Source organism: Caretta caretta, chromosome 3, assembly GCF_965140235.1.
Source record: "Caretta caretta isolate rCarCar2 chromosome 3, rCarCar1.hap1, whole genome shotgun sequence".
Lineage (NCBI taxonomy): Eukaryota > Metazoa > Chordata > Testudines > Cheloniidae > Caretta > Caretta caretta.
In genome coordinates this window covers 29,612,714-29,632,995 of record NC_134208.1, presented here as the reverse complement: position 1 = coordinate 29,632,995, position 20,282 = coordinate 29,612,714, and the positions used below count along the sequence as shown (strand labels likewise).

The window sequence follows — 20,282 nt, the reverse complement described above, 5'->3', positions numbered from 1 at the left end:
TCAAAGTTTACTTGTTCCTGCCTTAGCACAGGGGGCTGGACTTGATGACTTCTCGAGGTCTGTTCCAGCCCTACGTTTCTATAATTATGTAGTATTGGAATACATTTTGAATGTATGTTTTGTCTGAGTTAGATTTTGATTTCCTCTTTCTTTGGTATCATTGTTGTTCCATATAGCTAGACTCCTCACCTTTTGTCCTGTGTACTACTGGAATGTTATATATAGCAAAATGGAACAGAAGGGGAGAAGTGGTTTTTTAAGAATAGCTGCCTTCTAAATGTTGCATTGAAATGAAATCATAGGAGATTAGGAAACCCCACTCTGCTCTAGGAAACAGAGGATCTCAAAACATTTGACACACAAAAAATCACTCTGTACACTAAAGTGCATCTGATCCTGGAATGAGACATGTCATCTGCTTAAAAGCACACTACGACGCTACCCAATGTCTTGGAACAGGAAGGGAAGAACACAATATACAATTGGATTCACAAGGGGAGTTAAGGTAAACAGAATTAAATGAGTCAAATTGTAATTTGGCCCAGGCCCCTGTGCAGTCATTGGATTACATGATTCCATCCACACCGGAGAATATTTCAATGAAAATTCTGAGAAGGAGCTGGGCTGTCATCTATGGTTGTAGGGGACGGACATCTGCTATCACCATTCTGAGTACTTAGGAAGCTTTGTTTTGTTATGACCATATTGCAGAATGTGAGTGTGATGGGGAAAACCTGGATGTCCAAAAAGTGTAGCTCAGAGGCAGTCATGTATGCTGTCATGACTCTGAGCTATCTGTGGATAAGATTTTGTTTGTTTATTCTATTAATTTTATTTTCTTTCCCTGTTTTCTGAGAAGGCCTTTGGGTTATTCTGGTGCTCTAGAGGTAGATACTTCTGCATCTGTTTCTTGTTTTTCTATTGTTTTATCAATGTGGTGTTAAATACAGAAACATGCATTTTTAAAGTAACTTGTACAAAATATTCAAAATAGTGGGCCAGATCCTCAGCTGATGTAAATCAGCAGAACTTGACTTGTGTCAGTGGAGCTATGCTGATTTGCATGAACTAAGAATCTGGCTCAAACATTTTTAGATTGTTAGCTCTTCAGGATAGAGACTATCTTTATTTATATGTGATGTAGAGTGCTGATCATACTGGCAGTGCTAAGCAAGTAATATTAAAACAAGCTTATCTTCTATAACTAAAATCAAGTTCTTAAGGACAAAGAGTTGTTCCTAGCTGGTAGATTTACATGTGAACCAAGGGAAGTGCAGCAGGAATGGAAACAAGTCTCTGATAAGCTTCCAATTATTTCATAGTGTAAATGAGGGGTGGCCAACCTAAGCCTGAGAAGGAGCCAGAATTTACCAATGTAATATGTCAGCAGCTCCCCATCAGCTCCCCCACTCTGCTCCCAGTGCCTCCCGCCCACTGGAAGCCCCGCCTATCAGTGCCTCCCCCTCCTTCCCTGCGCCTCCGATCAGCTGTTTTGTGGCATGGAGAGGGCTCTGGGGGGGGGGAAGGGGAAGAGTGAGGGCATAGCAGGTTCAGGGAAGGGAGTGGGAAGGGGTGGAGTGGGGTTAGGGCCTGTGGCAGAGCCAGGGGTTGAGCAGTGAGCACCCCCAGCACATTGGAAAATTGGCCCCTGTAGTTCCAGCCCCGCAGTTGGTACCTATACAAGGAGCCGCATATTAACTTCTGAAGAGCCACACGTGGCTCCGGAGCCACACGTTGGCCACCCCTGGTTTAAATGAATCATGTAAAATGGATCAAACTGAAGGTTTGTTGCATAGAGAGAGCCAAAGCCTTCCCTGGCATAGTTCCACTAAAGAAAATGATTCCAGTGTACTTTCTGAGAAAAATGCTTGCACATCAGAATAAACACCCTCAAACTCATTGGCATCAGTGGTAAATATTTTCCCATTCCTCACTAAGAATGTTGACATCCATATTCTTTATTTTTGTGTCTACGTGCAAGTGCTTGCAATTACTTTTTAATTATGTACTGAATTAAATAGACCCAGAGACAATTATGCCTGACCCTTGTGGGGAAGCTTTTTCCTCATTGCATAGCCTTTTTCTTTATTGCACAGCAGGCAGAATTGCAGTTCTTGGAAAATTCCTAGGGGGTCCTGGAGGGTAAAATGGGGAGAAAATGGGGACATGTTCCCCCCCAGACCAGCCCTCTGTAGTCCTCTCCCTGGATCAGAGTCACTGCACACTGCCCCTTTACTATGGACTATCTTCTCCAGAAGATGTTGTGGTGATGAGGAGGTTTAAAGACCAATGAGCTGCCACCTCTAGGTCTTCTAAATTAATACACTGTGGGATTGAGAGCCTGAGTCCTCTTCCACTCTTTTCTCCCATCATAACCCGAAGACAAGGTCTCTGGGCGGGGCTCTCTTTTCTTTCTTCCTCTCTCCCTCAGGATGTGTCCCCAGCTGTGAAGGCCTCTTCTTCCCTCTCACCTGAGGAGATGGGGTCCTCTAAGAGAGGTTTCTCTTCTCCCATTCTGACTTTGAAGACTCTGGACAGGGCTCTAGGAAGTTGGGGGCCTGAGAACTAGCTGGATGAGTGGGGAATTATTTGTTGTGAGACAGAGAAAAGATCAAGAGGCCCTCTTGGCAAGAGGTGATATGTTCTTAATAGTTTCCAGATGAAGGAGCAGATTTGCTGTTTATGCCAATGAACTAGAGGGGACAGGAGCTTGCTGAGGAGAGAAGAAGGATCTGTTATGGAGCACGTTGGAGATGTGGATGAAGGGCTGCAGGGCTTAGTGGGGTAATTGTCTAAAGTTTATCCACATCAAAGCAACTGAGCTTCCCCAAACACTCTGCCTGTTTAGAATGCTGGTGCTGGTTTACTGCCAGCTGTTACTGAGTTGTTTGCAATATTGATCTTAGGGTTCTGGGTGCAGTTATGTCTTTGTCTGTGGTGAGTGTGGTTGGCTCTTTGCTCTCACAGGCATAGTCAGAAGGTGAATGATGGGGCTTATGTGTTTTTAGTCTTATTTTTATCACATTCCTAGGAGATGGGCAAGTATTACAAAGAGGAGGTATTGTATCAGTATTATGATCACAAATAGAGCTGGTTGGGAATTTTCCATTAGAATTATTTTTTGATGGAAAATGCAGTTTCTGCAAAATTGAAATTTTTTATGCAAAAAATTGTATGTTGCAGATTTTTTTAAAAATTTCCCCTGGGAAAACTGATATAGCATATTTTGTTTTGGGTCAGTTTGACCTAATTGAAATATTTCAGTTTGCTGAACTGACCCAAAACATTTCACTTAGAATCTGTTCAACATTAAAACGCATTTCTCTAAGGTGGCACATTGCCTTATAGGAGTTGTTTGAATATATGATGGCCCTTTCTTTCCTGTGGGCCAGGCTTCGTGGCCAGATTACATTTCCTATGGTGCAACACAGTCTCCCACCCCGACCTAGAGACATAGTGCATCAAATATTTCCAAATTAAAATTTTTCTGAAAGTTTTGTTCTGTGAAAAAAAACTTGATATTTCAACTTTGTCCCAATTCAAATGCTGAAATTCTGGAATTTCCAGTGGTATGAAAATTCTGATTTTTTTGCTCAATTCTAGTCACATGTGAGCAAGAAAAGCTAGGAAAGGGTAAAGTTCTCTATATTCCTATAACCTGTGGGTCTAGCATCAACAGTTGGATTTCCAAAATCAAAACATGACAATGGGGTTTCTGCAATAACAAAGCCAAGTCTGGCTTGCCCCACCTCTGCTTTTTAGACTAGATAGAATTGGTAGACAGTGTCCCAGTACATTCTATCCAATCACCTTTTCTCCAGTTGCTGAACTGCATAGATAAATTCAGGGAACTCTGTGCTGCAGATATAACCTGAAGTCACCAGTGACTATTAGAAACTAAGCAAGTCTCCAAGCTAAAGCGGGAGATTGAACATGTCTGGACAAGAACAAATTAGAAAAGGTCTTTAGTTGTCTTTTAGTTGATTCCTCAGAATTAGTGAAGAGCTGTTGACTCCACCTATTGTTCCATGTCTGAGATTTGGATGACCTAATTCTGTGTCTGAACCATGTGTAGACTTGTTTCTAGGAGTGCAGCATAATTCTGATAATTATCTTATTCAATAATCATAGGTTTTCTAAAACATATGACCTCAGGAACAGTAGGATGAAGCTAGCTTTGATCTCAGGCAGGACCAAAAAGAGAAGACCAGATATTTAGGCCTAAGATCCTTTTTCATGCGAATACATTTTCACAAAATGGATAAACAGCCTGTAGAACACACTGCTGCCGGATTTCACTGAGGCAAATTACAGAGGAATCTTGATTTTACGGACGTAAGTCTTACGAACAACCAGTTATATGAACCATTTTTCCCAATTGGGAAAAAATGATAACACAATGAAAGTGAGATTGATAAAGAAGAAGTCAACATAACTACGCATTCTGATACCCTCAATGCTTTGGAAATTGCTTGGCAATGGTTTGAAGGATAAAAAGAAAGCAATGATGTTCACCATCCGGCAATGTATGCACCAGACCTGCTGTAATTCTAGTTCTGACACTGTCAATGACAAGATATTGGACTAGATCAACTTCTAATCTATATCCAGCTGCAAAAGCCAGTTATGACAGCTCAGTAGAACCTCCGTATCATCCCTGGGCTTAGGGGAGGAGTAGGGGAATGATGTCAGACTACAGGAGATTTGGGGTAGGAAAGGCTGTGGCCAGAGCAGACCTGCAACCTGGATATTCCGTGCCTCTGCAAACCCCCACTGAAGCAAGGGTGAGGATTGCTCTAGCCTACACCAGTGGGTGCATTGATCCCCACATCCAGTGAAGAAGGAAGCTTCAAGCTACCTAATCTTTCCCCCTGTGCTGGGGCAGGGATGAAGCAGACTTTTCTTTGGAGTTGAAATCTCTCATATTTAGTCTCATGCCCTGAGGGGTGTGTGCGGTTATTTATTTATTTTCGATTGAGCAAAATTTCTTAAGATGTTTTTGTGTGAGGGAAAGGTGAAACCATGCACAACTGACAGAGGGCCAGACTGCCCCCACTCTCACAGTAAAAGTCATAAAAGAGGGCTGAGGATGAGGAAAGCTGTATGAAAGTCACAGCTCCGAATTCTTCCCTGGACAAGGGTTTGTCATCCCTCCTTCAGGTCTCTTCACAAACCCAAGGAATCTTCAAGGGGCCCAGTAATCCTGCTGTCCTTTCCTACCCCCTTAGACGGCAGGATGGTAAAAGCACCTGTGTCCTGTCTATACTTCCGATCCTACCACTAGTGGCACACGTGCAATATACCTGACAAGCTCATTAGATGTCTGTTGTAGAAGAAGAAAGCCTGCTTCGCCCAGACATGGGCAAGCAATGGACAGAGCTAAGTCACTCTCCTAGATATTACTACACTTAGCACGCATGTCTGTGTACTCGACTGTATTAAGAAGCTAAGGAATGCTAGTGTTAGAGCAAAAGGCAAAAAAGGCTGGGAGTCTTACATTGTAAAACTCGGATGTCATTTGAAAGTCCCATTGGAGTTTTACCATTGACTTCAGTGGGAGCACTACTAGATCCTTAACAATGCACAGCCGATTACAATAGAAGAAAAGGTTGAATATACAAAAGACCTACGTGTTATCTTAAATTGGCTACTGCTGTTAAACTCTTGCCTACTACTAAAACGTGTTGAAAAGGGATATTGTTTTACATAATGATGATTTAAAACAGTGAACAAACCATGCACAGGTGACAGAAACTATTTGTCAGTCAGCTAAACAAAATATTAGAAGCAGCTGGGTAGGCTAATTCAGTGCCAGCAGCAGAACTGCCCAGTGAAATTGAGGGCACGAGAGAGATAAAAGCAGCAAGGTTCTCAGGGGAGTCAGTTATCAAATGTTACTTGCCCTCCAGCATTAAACCCACTATTCAAGAGGTGGAAGGAGACATGGGAAGAGTAAAGCAAATATTATACTCCTTGAAGTATAGTGGCTCTTTGTCTAACCCTGAAGGCCCACAAACAAAGGTTTGTACTGTTTTCTTGTAGCTTGTTTAATGAACAGTATAAATGTTGTTTTACTTTTGATTTGCTATGCTGTGCTTTCAAAATGTAGTATATCCAGGCATATGCTTCACTTTTCATGCGTAGGATTAACACCTGTGAAAGAAACTTCCTTTACTTTGTTTGGCCAGAACAGCATTTGTGGAAGATGCCACATTGTTTCCTAAAAGAGGACTGAGATGACATTGCTAGATATGTACCCAATGGATCTGATCTTGCATTCTTGAAAACCTCTATAGATGTCAATAGGTGTTTTGTCTGAGCGAGCACACCACTGGACTTATGAACTCAGGAATATTGAGCTATGGTTGAAGAGAACAAACCAGAGCAATGCAATGCTTTGACTTTTATCAAGTCTCAGAAAGCGTTTGTAAGCATTCAGCTTCCACTTGTGTAACTTGGGCATTATTACTTACAGTGCTGAGATTCAGTTCATCCATGGTGCAACTCCACTGATGCAAGTGGAATTACATCAGTGTTGATTTTTCATCTCTAATTTAAACATTCCCTTTGGTCATTTGTGGACCACAGAAGTAAAAATTTGACTATGTTTTCCTGTTCCAGCAATCAAATATGCTGGAGCAAAATGTTTTTAAAGACATTTCTTGGTGTGAAACCTCTTTAAGGATGCTAGAGATAAATGATTCAATGAGGTTTGCATGACATTCTAAGCTGAGTGGCAGAGCTGGGGGAAGATTCAGAATCTTTCCTTTGAGAACCCGTAGCTTCAAGTCATGTAACTTTCTGAGCAGGTAACTTCTCAAGTGGCCCATTAGCTTCCTTATAGATAATTTTTGTGGAACTATTTTGCAAGGGCAAAAAAAGGAAAGGAAAATCCCTCATCATACAGTACAAAATCTAATCTGGTTATCCTAGATTCTAAGGCCAGAAGACCACTGTGACTGTCTAGCCTGACCTCCTGTGTAACACAAGCCACAGAACTTCCTTGAAATAATTCCTCTTTGAACTACAACATATCTTTTAGAAATACATCCAATCTTAATTTAAAAATTATTAGTGATACAGAATCCACCACAACCGTGGGTAATTTTTTCCAATGATTAATTACCTGCACTGTTAAAATATATACCGTATTTCCAATCTGAATTTGTTTAGCTTCACCTTGCAGTCACTGGATCTTGTTACACTTTTATCTGCTAGATTGAAAAAACCCATTATCAAATATTTGTTTTCTATATAGGTAATTTTAAACTGTGATCAACTCATTCCTTAACATTCTCTTGGTTAAGCCACATAGATTGAACTCCTTGAGTCTATCACTATAAAGCATGTTTTCTAATCCTTTACCACTCCTGTGACACTTCTCCCAACCATCTCCAATTTTTCAACATATTTCTTGAATTGTGGACTTCAGAACTGGACATAATATGACAGCAGTAGTAGCACCAGTGCCAAATACAAATACCCTTTACTCAAGATTCCCCACTTTATGGTATCCACAGTTTGCATTAGTCCTTTTGGTCACAGCGTCACACTGGGAGTTCATGTTCAGCTGATTATCCACCACGACTCCCAAATCTTTTTTAGAGTCACTGTTTCCCAGGGTAACGTCCCCCATCCTCTATATACGGGCTACATTCTCTGTTCCTAGATGTATGACTTTACATTTTACTGTGCTAAAACACATATTTTTCTGAAATATGAGCCACATGGGAGTGAAATAAGTCTAGTATAACTGTAGGGGAGCATATTGTTGTGTACACATTATCTTGCTCTGGTCCTGTGGCTAACTCCAATTTTAACAGCTGCTGGGAAAGTAACTATAATTTTTAATTTGATAAAATGTTCTTCTCTTGTTCCCTTTTTATCTTGGCTCTTCTCCTCCACCCCCTTTCGCTTTGACTTACAATATTTCTGACGATGATATGGTCCCCCTGAGGGTGATGTCACAATCACTCCTCTCAACAATGAGCTCTTCATAGGACATAGGGACGATATGGGGAACCAAAGAAGTGAGAGAAAGAAGGAAGAGAAGAGAGGGTGACAGAAGAGCCTGGTCTAATACGTCTGCTATGAAGCAGGCTATGAGACTACAATGTACAATGTAAGAAATGTCTCTATATGGAAAACAAAGTCAGAAAGCTAAAATTCATGGAGTGCCCGGATCTCAGACAAAGACAAAGCAGATCTGAGTGGTTGGTTTAGGCTGTTTAGTATTTGACAATTTAGACACAACACAGAAGACCAGATGGTTTCCTATGAAATAAGGTAAAAAGATAATACTGTATTAAGATGGGGCAGGGCTAATGTTTTTTATATATTTTTCTAAAAGCAAGCTGTTTACTATTCAGGGCTCCAGCCAGCTGAAATTGGAATCCATGGGAGTAGGATTGGGTCCACAAAGCAATGGTTTTTTAAGGATAGGGGATGAAAATTGATAACAAGGCACTAAAGAAAAGAGGGAAAAACATTTTAGAAGCCTGCAAAATTAAATAGCTTTTACTGAAACATGTTTCTAAGCAGTCCTCAAATAAATAAGACATTTGAGAAGCAGATTAAATGCCAAGATTCACATACTGCAGCGACAGGTGCTGCCGTGACCTAAACCAAATGAGGGACAAAATCTGATATTAGACAACTGCTCTTGAACCTATCCGAGTTAGACTAACTGTTCCTTTTTTTCAATTGATGGAGCATTTATCTAGGAAATCTGCAGTCCAGGGCCCAATTCTTCTCGCATGCTTACATCAACGTAAAACTAGAGCAACCATATACATTGACATCAGCTTCGCTACTTTGGATTTACATACTGGTCTGAGTAAGAGAGAAGGTTAGCCCCAGATTCTAGTTCCATCTTTGGCTATGAATTCATTATAAATTTACTGAAGGCCAACCATCCCTGTGTAGTGAATGAAAATATTAATGCATGTGCAGTATGCATATTAAAAGTGTAACATCTGGAAATCCATGAATAGCTAGAAACTTGTGAACTGAAAGGCGAGCTCTGGCTTTAGAGGGGAGGAATGCTGGGAATTATCGATTATAAAAATTAAAGAGTCTTTTCGTTTGAATTGGGATTTTGCTCACCTTCCAGGAAAGTCTAGTGACCCAGGTTTGGATCCAAATTTTTGACGTCTCCCTGTAAATGAATATGTTTATTGCCATGTAGGAATCTGTGACTGAGTGTTCTTAACCTTCTTGTGCCCTTAAAAATTGTAACAGTTTTATTGTCAGAACAAGAGATGGGCCAACATCAGTATCTTTAATGTGAACCGCCTTTTAATATTGTGGTAGGGGGAATTCAGATTCAAATCCTGGGACACAAACCCGTGTCACTACCACTCTTACGACCTTCAACAATAAATCTTGGGGAACAGCAGCGTTACAGAGCCAATTATGTGTTGATTTACAGTCTGGCAATGGATTGTGTGTGGTCTAAGAGCCAGATTCATATACTCTCACTCAAACAGGTAGCAAAACAGCTTACTACTCATGAAATCTTATTGAAAGTAGTAGGACTACTTGTTCAATAATGTATTGTGCAACATGAGTAAGGGCATCAGAATCTGACGCTCAGTTACTGGAGAATTTGTCCCATGGGTGTAGCCTGAAAAGTCCAGAACAACCAGGACAAAGGGACTGCCAAAAAGAACAGAAAACAGTAGGTTGAAGAACCAGGATGCTGTTCTGCTGTTAATGTAAATTTAGAGATGCTTTGCAAGCACGTGGCTGTCTCTGCAGTATTATATTTGCATCAGGACTATATTTTTTCTAAAGAGTAGGAAGTGCAAATATTACAAAGCACATCATCATAATGGTATAATGGTTGGACTGTGTTTAAAAAATGTGGAAGTCACAGTCAGGTTATCCCAGTCCAAGCAGCATATGGCTAGACATGTTAAATATTTGAGCACATAACTCCATAATTCCCAAAGCTAGAATTCCAGAAATTAAAGAGAAGTAGATCATGAGGAAGCGAGAGAGCACAGAGTAAGGAAGAGATAGAGGATAAGAGGTCAAACAGAGACAACGAGGAGAGTAAACAATGGTGTGTACCAAAAGATAGCAGAGAAGAAGGAGAAAGGAGCAGTGAATTGAGATCATGGAAGGGCAGAAGTTTTGCTGCACTACATCCCTGGGGAAGCTATAGGATTGGAAGACTAGCAGGAATCCTGGCCTCTGAGGCACAGAGGAGTTACATGATGTTCATCCTCTCAAAGGACAGGCCAATAATGGATTAGATTCTAAATGCTGATACAGCAGAGTGCAGACCAAAATCTAATCACATCTATGTCAGTGCTGGAATTATGTACTGGTATGTCTCAAGGCCTGGGATGACTACTGTCTATTGGGAAAGGATTGGATAAGAGTGGGAAACAAAACCAAAAGGACTAAGAGTTAACTTCAGAGAACAGTACGATATTGTTAGGGCTTTTTCCTTGAATGTTACATTGAATGAATAAGCTTTTTAGCTATTCCTTTGTGTGAATCGTGATTCATTTTGGTTTTTAACAAAGATATAACCAATGGCATAGTTTTAATTTGGGAAGTGCAGAAGCAGGAAATAAACAAGAGTTTGAGGGAGTCTGGAAGGCTGCACAGGGTCCAGTGACATCCAGCAATTAAGCTTTGGTGGTGAGCTGTCTGAGCACTAGCATCACGGCTCCCTCAGGATTAGCAAAGGTGGGGAAGGGATTAGTGGAAAGAAAAAGACGTGCTGCCAGAGATGATGAGTCTGATGGACGGATTAGAATTTGAAACCTTTAGGAGGAGGGGTTAGGGGAGAGAGCAGGCAGGTGCTTTCCCAACGTAACTGAAAAACTAAGAAAAACTTGAAATGTTACTGAGTAGTTATTTGAAGGCGAACTTTGCACATGCCTGGATTCTGTGCTTGCAAAGGGAGTTGCACATATAAAATAGTAGCTTTGAAATCTGGCCCTAGAATACCAAAGGTAATGTGACCCTCTTGTTCCTCAAACCTAAAGTTGTCTCTCCTTTACAAAATGTCCATATGTGTGTGATGTGCGGACAGTACCTCTAACCCTTCTCTTCAGTTTAATGTCTTCCCCAACACTGTTTTTCTCTTCCTCTTTTCTTTTCTCCTTTTTCTCTGCTATCATTTGCTACGCACCATTGTTTACTCTCCTCATTGTCTCTGTATAAACTGTTATAGTCTATCTTCTCCTTACTTTCTGGACACTCTCTCATCCTCATTGCTCCATTTCCCCTTTAATTTCTCCTTTGCATACTATCACAGCCAGCTCACCATAACAGACCTTCAGTATTTGGGATTCTTCCTAAAACCTCATTTAAATGTGTTTACATTGGTTAGCAACCCCCTACTTTGAATGTATAAGTAATTCAGCATAAAGGGTTCTCTCACACTTTCTCTCTGTTATATATTACAATAGTGGGTTAATGAGAGTGAATCACTATTAGGCTAAAACCTTCTACTTTATATTCCATTACAAATAAGGATGGCAAATCATCAGATTAGCGTGGGGTGGAATTGAAAGGAGTGTTGCCTAGTGGACAGAACACTGGAGTGGAACTCAAGACTGGGTTCTCTTCTCAGTTCTGCCAGCAGTTTGCTAAATTACTTTGGGCAAATAACTTCATCTCTCTGTGCCTCCGTTTTCTCTGTCTATAATATGAGGATAAGAATACTGATGTCCTTTGTAAAGTGCTTTGGAATCTATTGTTGAAAAGCCCTATATAAGAACTAGATATTGTTAAATTATTATTATTACTATTCCTAACTCTCAAAACTATAGGCTAAGCAAAAAAGAACAATAGATATTATACATGGAAAAATTTATGAAAAATAACCTGATTTGCTGCGTGGACTGTTTTTGTATATATCCTCACAACTTCTCAACCACACTACAATCTTCTCATAGTGTGTCTGCTCAGACAGTGTGAATACTAATGATCACCTTTAAGGACGACTAGCTCGGCTGACCTGCGCTCTTGGAACCGACTCCCTTCCGGTGGGGTATCACAGGAAGATTTATGCATGTTAGGATTCCATACCTTTCCCCCTAGAATATCAATGATATGGTCCACTGGTAGCCCACATAGAGTTGGCTGGTCACGTGGTGATGCTGATTCTCTTCCTCATTTCCAACTGATAAACTGTATTACAAAAAGTCTACAATACATTAATCTTTTCCCTGATATTTCTTCTTCGTGTAAGCAATTGCTGTCATTGCCACAGAGATGTTATTTGATCATGAATGGGAAGGAAAGTCCCTTGCATGGTCATAAATAGAAGATCCATGAGGTCATCTCTGAATGTTGTCTAAACTTGATAAAACTTTGAGAACCTCGTTCCTCGAGGCCTTCTAAGACTTCTGAGTTCTTCCAGTTCAAAATTCTTCCCCCCCTTCAATCTCATTAAGGTAAGATTATAAATAACACTCTGAAGTTATCTTGCTTTCTCTCCAAGGATCTTGGAGCACTTTGTAAACACTAATGAATTAAGCCTCACCACACTTCTCTGAACCAACAATTAGTAATATTCCCATTCCACGGATGGGAAAATGGAGACACAGAGAAGTGTAAGTGCCTTGGTGATAGTCACAGAGAAGTCTGTGGCTGTTGCAGGAATAGAACACAGATTGCTGACACTCTCTCCTGTGCTTAAGCCACGAGGCTCCTTCCCCTCAAAAGACATCTTTGGAAGTTCGATTCCTGAGGTCCTTGGTGATGCGAAGAGTCTGTATTTGGTACACAGAGAAGAACGCTGCAACTTCTATCCTGTGTTCCTCTGCTGACTGCCAGTTCCTTCTCCTCTCTCTGTCCCCATCTTCCTTTTCCTTTCCTCTGCTCTCAGTCTCCTTCCTGACTCTTCACCCCCGCCTCTGCCCAATCCTGTCTGGTTGGCTCCCCCGCAGCCTAGCAACTTGTGGCTCGCCCCTTGCATGATTTGCATCTTCGTATCACAGAGCTATGAAGATGCACTTAGCAGAGGTGACGAAGGCGCACACCCGTGGGGTGTCCGCAGCTCTCGCACTGGATAGCTAGGATAGATGCACGTGTCTAGCTGAGCTCGTCCTGGGAAACCGGGAAAGGACCTGGCCACGGTTTAATTACTGAGTGCTGCTGGGGTGAGAGAGATCAGTGTGTCACAGAGCATGGATCTGCAAAGGACCCCCCCCCCCCACACACACACACACTCACACAAACAACCCCACCGAAGCACTCAGAACTTGTGCACAATACTTTTACTCTACGGCTAAATCACGCCACTGGCTGCAACTTCGGGTTTGAGCTCTGCCCCCCAATGGTTATATAACACCCCCACCCACCCCATCCGCTCGGGAACAGTCCGTTTACACGACATAGCCCCGCCGCAAAAAAACCAAACCAAACCAAAAAACCCCCTCCTGCAAACAACAAGCCAAGCCAAGCCCCCTACTCCCGGCGCCGGCCGGCCGACGCCGATTTGCCACCTCCCACCCAGTTGCGTTGGGCTGAGCCCAGGCAGGCTCCTGATTGGCCGGCGGGATCACCTCAGCTCTCCGCCTCCTAGCGCCGAGTCACAATACGAGAGGCGGAGGCAAGCCTGGGCGGCGAGGGCCCCGCCAGGGGGACTCCAGACGGCGGCCGCCGGGAGCCATGGGGGTGTGAGAGCAGCGCGGGTGACGTGCTACGTGACGCTGCTTCCCCCCAAAAGGAAGCTCCTTGGTAGTTCTTGGTGGAGAAAGGAGTCAGGGTAGCCCGTTTAGAGGCTGCAGCCTCCTGCACAGAAGTGCCCTGATTCCCAGAACAGCGCGGTGTGACTCCAGACCGTGTGTCTCTCACTAACAGAAGCTGGTCCAGTCACAGACATGATCTCCCACCCTGGCTCTTGTGATTCCCAGGGCTAGTCCTGTGGGTGGAAAACTAGCAGGGTTGGGCCCTTAATCTGGTCACTGTGGCAGGGGCGCCATATGATGAGCAACTGCATTTGCAAAAGGCGAACGCCCCAGGTTTCTGATACAGAGGGGTTCCCCCCCTTTAGTTAATGCCCCGGCCTGTTGGCTTGCTGGCTGCTTTTTTTTTTGGCTGGTCCCCCCAGGTCTGTCAGTTGAGGGTGAACTGTAATTGGGGTTTTTTCTCTCCTGAGCTCTTCATTTGTTATGTCTGGGCAATGTATAAAATTAGGTCCCGCATTTGCTTCCCCCCCCCCCCCCGGTGTTTGCACAGAATGTAACTTTTAGTATAACCCCTTTTGGTATATTTGGCCAAAGACGTCCCTGATATAATCCCACTGAAAGGATTTCAGCGTCATGCCTGTAGACCTCTGTTTAATTTCTAATGAACCCTGTTGAATTCCAGGGGAGGCAGATTTGAAATGCACCCCACACACCAAAATCTGTCTGCCCTGAATTGTGAGATTTAAAAAAAAACAAAAACGAATGAACATTAAAAACCCATGGAGTCAGTTTCCTTACCTAGGGCCTGATCCAAAACCCATTAAGTCAACGAGAAAAGTCACTGACTTCAGGGAGCTTTGGATCAGCCCCCAAATGCCTTATCCGGTGGGATGCTGAGTCCCTACTATTAGATGCTGGGCTGCTTTAATTCCTACTGATGTCAGTGGGTGTTTGGGAGACCAGGTGAGTAAGGGAGTATCTTTTATTGGACCAACTTCTGTCAGTCAGAGAGACAAGCTTTCGAGCCACGCAGAGCTCTGTGTCTTGTCTCTTTAATATCTTGGGGCCCACACTACACTGCATCTACACTGCATGCAGCAGTGGGTGTTGGGGACATTCACAGGATCAGGCCCCAAGCGACTGACACGTGATAGGTCTGCTGCGGTGTAGGCTGAAGGCTGCTTTTCTGAGGCTTTCCTGATTCCCCTTTCGCCCCCCCCCATGTCTGTATCCTGTGGGTCCCTCCTCTAGGGCGGGCACTAGCCAGCCAGTGAGGTCAATTGACATCTCTGCAGCAAGCTGTTTGCACACAAAGGACAGTCCCAGGACAAGGCAGTAAGTAACTGAGCTTCCTCTTGGAGCGATAATATCAGTTATTGGACTAACTTCTGTTGATGAGAGACAAGCTTTGGAGCTACTCAGTGCTTTGTCTTGATATTCTTCCCTACCTCCTTCTTTGCCCTAAAGGAGAATAAGGGGTGAGGGTGGGGTGTTGTGTATGTGTGATGTGTTTTTGCCTTCCTGTGGTCCTGGGAGCTGTTGATGCTTTCTGTTTGGGGGGGGGGGGGGAAGGTGCGGCGAATCGATGATAAAAGGAGGAATTGGGGAGTTTATAAAACACAAGGAGGACTTGGGGTGGGGCAATGGGAAAGACAGAGCTGGGTTTTTAACTGCTTTGGGGTATGTGACCCATTGAAATCCTGAGCTTTAAGCTAGCATCACCAGGCAGGCTTTTCATCCTCCTCTGGCATGTGGTGCCATGACCTTGGGGGTCCCTTCTCTCACCTGCTTGGATTCAGATCCGTGCCTTGGATGGTCTGAACTGCCTGGAACACTAGCTTTTTCTCTTAATTCTGGGTCTGGTTTTAGTAACAATTTTAGTGAAAATAATAATTCTTGTGAAGAAATGATATAGCTTACTTTCCTCCAGCTAAATTCTGTTTTCAGGTTCATCTGAATGTTTAATTTTAAATTGGCTTGCTGGAACCATCAATGCTAGGCTTTAGAAGTGCTCCCCCAGATCCCCAAAAGGCTAGGATGAGAAATCCTCTTTCCCTGTCTGTCTCAGTCAAAAAATGAGCGGAGAGGAGAGAGCTGGGTTTCTCTCTTTAGTTGTTTATTCTCAGCAAAGTGTACCCGACTCCCCTATAGGCAGCTGTGAGCTGAGCAGGGAGTTAGGAAATGTGGAGTCTGTTCCCAGCTCTGCTACTGACTAACTGTGTGACCTTGGGCAAGTCACTTCACCTGTCCGTGCTTCACTTTTCCCATATGCCTTTACCTGCCTTTGAGATCTACTGAAGAAACATGCTACATTAATGTCACTAGACTACATCCCAGCTTTAGCTGAGAGGGGAAAAGGAAAGGGGGATAACCAGGCCAGGCGAGGCATAGATTTAAGGTAAGTAAAAGCTGGTTTGAGGGTAGTGGAATTTTATGTGTAAAACTGAACTTCAATTTTCGTTTTGTGGTGTTTTCCTTCTGTAACAACTAGCAGTTGTTTTGAGCGATAGATCCTCTTTGTCCTTTAAGAAGAGGGATTTAAACTTTCATTATGTACTTTATTATAAGGTTTTATATGAATGTCATTATATTCACCCTCATTTTTGAGACTGTGCTACGTGAGAAGAATTTGTGTTGTGTTTTGAAGAAATGCTATATTTTGTGCAAATTATGTTTTTATTATAAGACAAGTGTGTGCTTCACTACTATGTAGTAGCCTGTCTAATAATACTTAGATAACCAAGATGATGTTTTCACCACTGATATGTGATAAACCTTAACTACTATGCTTTGGAGTTGATTTTCTCTTTCATATGTAAACTCATTGGCCTACCAACAGACCCCTTAAACTCCACTTTGTTCTGTTTTGTTGTTTCTTTGCTTGTTTTCATTACCATGGCAGAAAATATATATGTCAGCAACTTTTAAATAGCTGTAGATAAGGATTTGTCATTGTCAGCATTTCAATTATAAAGTCAGATGGAAATTTCTGCTTGCTTTAAAAGTGGCATAAATTCCTAGAGTGAATTTAAAAATGAAAATCAAGTAAAAAATAATCCCCAGCAAAATTATTTGACAATCTCAAGAGTAAGGGTGCGAAACATAAGAGCAGTGGAACACTAATGGATTTCTGATGCTCCTAGATCTCTAATAGCTTTGTTTTAAACTAAAATCTTCATGTTATTAGCCCAGGATGTGAACTGCATGCCAATATCTGCTTTCTTGACTCATGTGAGTACCCCATTCACTTCAGTGTGACATTGGGTTGTCAGGAAGATGAACAGGATTTGATACTAGGCTTTTTTTCATACATCATATGTGTATGCTGTGTAGGTATGTGTGTGTATATGCACACACACAAAATGATGACCAGAACAACTCAAAATATAATAAGGGTTTGATCTGAAACTCTTTAAATCCAGAAAATATAGAGTCAAAGGCTAAGAGACAAATCTTACTTTGTATTATTATAAACCATACAACTTAATTGAAAGAAAGGGACACTAGGCCACAGAGAGGTCCCAGCTCAGAGTTGAATATGCTCTATTCTTGGATCACCAGACCACATTCTGCATTGATTTACCTTTCTAAAACTCCTTTGACTTCAGTGGAATAGCCTGGATCAGCACCAGAATATAGCCTGCTGTATTTTCTCCAGTTATTTTAAAAGTTTCTAAATCTCATGTACTAATTTGTACTTTGCTGTCTATCTGTTGCATTTATTTTGACCCCGTTGGTAAAGTATGTGAGCACCTCAGAATCTTTACTGTATTTATCCCAATAACAGCCCCGAGAGAAAGAGAAATATCCACATTGATCCTCATTTTACAGATAGGAAACTGAGGCACTGAGAGACTAAGTGCCTAAGGCCTCTGTGGTAAAGGAGGCAGTTGAACCTGGGTCACTCCACTCCCAGGCTAACATGCTAACCACTGACCATCCTTCCTGTCTTTGCACATGAGGTTTCATCACTAGCAAACTTCCACTCTCCAATTTGATTGAGCTCGCTTTTTTGGTTTAAAGTGCTTTTATAAACATAGTACTGCATTTTTATATAACTAAACATAGTACTGCACTAACATAGCACTGCATTTTTTATATAACATCAACATTTTCAAACTGAAGGACTTCTTGGGCTTTTGGAATGACAGATGTTGAAAATGATGGCAACTCCATACAAGCTAAAGGACATTATTACAATGAACTATTGCCGTGGTTCTTCAACTTCATTGCAATGTGACCCCTTTCTGACAACAAAAATTACTACATGACCCCAGGAGGAGACCGGAGACTGAGCCCAAGGGCTCTGCTGTAGGTGGGGGGCATGTAACCTTAGCCATGGGTGGTGGGGCTTGGGCTTGGGACTTGCTGGGGCCCTTGGCCAACACTAGCCTTGGCAACCCCATTAAAATGGGGTTGTAACCCACTTTTGGGTCTTGATCCACAGTTTGTGTAAGATAAAGAAATACAAGTATTTGCACAAAGGCATTCTTGTTTGATATGTGCTTGTGTAACATCAGCAGACCCTGGTTTTTGGCAGGCAGGCTTGAACCTGGGACCTCAGTGTATGAGCCTCTACAGCATGAGCTAAAGGCCAACTGGCTGTTAGCAAAGGCTGTAGAGCAGACTCATTAATTTCTTTCTCTCTCTTTCTCTCTCTCTAAGTCAGAGGTGGGCAAACTACGGCCCGCGGGCCACATCCGGCCCATGGGACCATCCTGCCCAGCCCCTGAGCTCCTGGCCTGGGAGGCTTGCCCCCAGCCCCTCCCCTGCTGTTCCCCCTCCCCTGCAGCTACGCCGCTGTGCGGGCAGCGGGGCTGCGAGCTCCTGCTGCTCTGAGCAGCATGGTAAGGGGGTGGCGGCGGCGCACACACGCGGCGGAAAAGGGGTTGGGTAGAGGGTCCCAGGGGGCAGTCAGGGGACAGGGAGCAGGGGGTGGTTAGGGGCGAAGGTTCTGGGGTGGTCAAGGGTTGGGGAACAGGAAGGGTTGGATAGGGTCTGGGAGACCTGGGGGGGCCTGTCAGGGGGCGGGGGTGTGGATAGGTCGGGGCAGTCAGGGGACAGGGAGCTGGGGGGGAGGTTGGATAGGGGGTGGGATCCTGGGGGGGGGCAGTTTGGGGCAGGGAGGAGTTCCAGGAGGGGGCAGTCAGGGGAAAAGGGGGGGGAGGGTTGGATGGGTCGGGGGTTCTGAGGGGGACAATCAGGGGCAGGAAGTGGGAGGGGGCGAATAGAAGGCGGGGGCCAGGCTGTTTGGGGAGGCACAGCCTTCCCTACCTGCCCTCCATACAGTTTCACAGCCTGATGTGGCCCTCGGGCCAAAAAGTTTGGCCACCCCTGCTCTAAGTGGTCTCAGTGCCACTAGATGGGACAGAACACCACACCCAGAAGGTGTGTGGATTACACTTGCATTTCAAACATGGAAATGCAGAAGTGAACTAGGGAACTTTATTTACTAGGGTTGACCTGCAGAATATTTCTGATATTTGAAAAATAATGGTTGGGCCTAATACATTAACAGAGGGCAGATTACTAGGCACCGGTAGACAAACACAACAGAAGTGTGTGGGTGTGGTAGGGGCATGTTTCAGCAGCTAGGAAGTTGGTGGGTCTGATTTTTCTCCTAGGCTGCTGCCCCTGGACCATGCTGGGGAGGCCTTTGGTACTGGCTTTGGCTAATAGGTATGTGATTAAAATATGTTATGATTAAGCCGTATTTTTAATATCCCAGCCTTTCTTGTTGCTTTTCTTGCTTAATCTTATTTACAGAATAGTCTAAAGCAAACTTCTTTTATCTGTCATGCTGGCAATGAGATATTAATTTTTAAAGCCAGGCATACCATACTTGGAGCTTATAAGGTCATGTCATCATGGCCTACATAGTGTATTTCTGAATAGGTGAGTGAGTGATCCATACTTCAAACAGGTGGAGTTTCCTCCTTATTCTTCACTTGAGTGGGTGGCAGCAGGATTTTTCCTCTTCTTCCTTGTGGTGATACCAGGAAGTTTACTCCAGTCCCCGCCCCCAAATGAGCATATCGCTTGTCATCTATGGAGGCCAAAGCTGTTGTTTGGGGGAACCTGTGTATCTGCACTGGTATTTAACCTACCCCAACTCTCCATTTAAAAACCGATAGGAGAACACTTCAACCTCTGTGGCCACTCAGTAAAAGATTTAAGGGTGGCAATTTTGCAACAGAAAAGCTTCAAAAACAGACTCCAAGGAGAAACTGCTGAGCTTGAATTGATATGCAAGCTAGATACCATTAACTTGGGTTTGAATAGAGACTGGGAGTGGCTGGGTCATTACACATATTGAATCTATTTCCCCATGTTAAGTATCCTCACACCTTCTTGTCAAGTGTCTAAATGGGCCATCTTGATTATCACTACAAAAGTTTTTTCTCCTGCTGATAATAGCTCATCTTAATTAATTAGCCTCTCACAGTTTGTATGGTAACTTCCAACTTATCTGTATGTATATATATATATATATATATATATATATATTCCATTCTATGCATCCGATGAAGTGAGCTGTAGTTTTTACATCTTTACAACTGAGACCAGTGGGGCAGATCCTTAGCTGGAATTGTCACAGCTCCGGTGACTTTAATGGAGCTATGA

The 20,282-nt window shown here is 43.1% G+C and overlaps 1 protein-coding gene across 5 annotated transcripts in view; it reads left to right on the top strand.

Moving 5' to 3' along the window:
- The window catches only part of LPIN1 (lipin 1), a 106,927-nt gene that overhangs the window by 34,126 nt on the left and 52,519 nt on the right, over positions 1-20,282 (top strand). Inside the window, exon 1 of one of the 5 annotated variants that reach the window (XM_048845533.2) lies at positions 14,740-14,993. The exons of the other annotated variants lie outside the window; for them this stretch is intronic. The gene's annotated coding sequence lies outside the window, so the exon portion shown is untranslated. Of the gene's footprint in view, positions 1-14,739; positions 14,994-20,282 lie in introns of those variants that run through there. 5 annotated transcript variants of the gene reach the window in all.